Source organism: Limulus polyphemus, unplaced genomic scaffold, assembly GCF_000517525.1.
Source record: "Limulus polyphemus unplaced genomic scaffold, Limulus_polyphemus-2.1.2 Scaffold856, whole genome shotgun sequence".
NCBI classification, from domain to species: Eukaryota; Metazoa; Arthropoda; class Merostomata; order Xiphosura; family Limulidae; genus Limulus; species Limulus polyphemus.
The window spans coordinates 307,810-309,566 of record NW_013666466.1 but is presented as its reverse complement, the minus strand read 5'-3'; positions in this window follow the sequence as shown (position 1 = coordinate 309,566).

The following is a 1,757-nucleotide window of genomic DNA, read 5'->3' as shown; positions in this document are numbered from 1 at the left end:
TTTTCTATCCAGGCAATTCTACAATTTTTGGGTGGGGGTGCCATATGGAACTCTTTCCATAGTTTACTTCTTCTACGTAGCTTTCATAGATCGTAAACTCTGTAATTCATCTAGTTACTCATTACATTTTATAGTTATAAAGTCGGTAATTCAATAAGCCGTGCCGAATTTTGTTGGTCATAAAAATTATAATTTGTGTTTTTATCTGTATATTTTCATATTAGTAATATTGAATTCATGTTGTTAGCTGTAAATCTTGTTGTAATTCATGATTTAAATGGAAACGTTTAGAGAACGTAATCATTGTTTTTGATGTAGTTATCCGTATATTTTATGTATTGCAAAGATGGCAATTCTCATTGTTATTCTTAAATTTTATGTATCGTAATTCTTGCAGTTATAAATGAATAGTACACGTAACTTTTTAAAATGCTAAACGCTTGAGTTCATATACTTATCCATATCTTTCAAAGATTGTAAACATTGTATTTCACGTAGTTATTAGTATTTTTTTTATAGAAAGGAACTATTGCACCTTACATAGTTCTCCTTAACCTTTATAGACCGCAAATATTGTAATTCATATAATTATCCCTAACTTTCATCGATCATAAACATTTTAATTCATGTAGTTATCCGTAACTTTTATAAATCCTAAGATTACAACCCATGTATTTACCTGTAGCTTTTATAGATTGGAACCATTATAATTCACGAAGTAATAGGTAACTTTTATAGGTCGTAAGCATTATAATTCATGTAGTTATCTGTGTTACTTTTATAGATTGGACCCATTGTCAATCATTTAATAGTAGTTAACGTGTATAGATAGTAAGCACTGTAATTGATACAGTTATACGTAAATTATATAAATCGTAAACATTGTAATTCATGAAGTTATACGAAATTATCGTAAATCGTAAAAAATGTAATTGATATAGTTATCGGTAACTTTCATTGATTGAAAACAATAATTCACAAAGCTTTTCGTAACATTCATAGATCGTATAATTTGTAATACATGAAGTCTTACGGATTTTGTTGTTGTTGCTGTAAACTTTGTAATTCGTGTAGTTATACGTATATTTTATTGTAAACATTACATATATATAGGTATCAATAGATTTTATTGTAATTCATGAATTTATCCGCAACTGTCAGAGATAGAAAATATTGTAGTTGGTGTAGTTATACGTACATTTATAGATCGTTAAGATATCAATTCATGTAGTTATTCGTAACTGTTTTAGATAGCAAACATTGTAATCAATATAGTCATCTTCGAATTCGATGACGAGGAACCCACTTTGAGACTAATAATGGCTGGAGACGGCTTAAATGGGTAATGAAGAAAAACTTTAATATAAGTTTAACATGACAGCAAATGTACAACGTTTCGACAAGGTTTTGTCATCATCAGGTACCCGGCACTGTCTTAGGAAGGAGATATCGTTTCTCTTTTTGATGATTTTTATATTCAGGTTACAGTACCTGATGATGACAAAACCTTGTCGAAACGTTGTACATTTGCTGTCATGTTAAACTTATATTAAAGGTTTTCTTCATTACCCATTTAAGCCGTCTCCAGCCATTATTAGTCTCAAAGTGGGTTCCTCGTCATCGAATTTATATGTATAAATAGTAACTTAAACAAATTGTACCAGTCACTAAACTATGGATATAAGTTGTAATTTACTAAACTTCTACCAGTTGTTAAACTATACATATACTCTTCTTATACCAGTCACTAAACTATG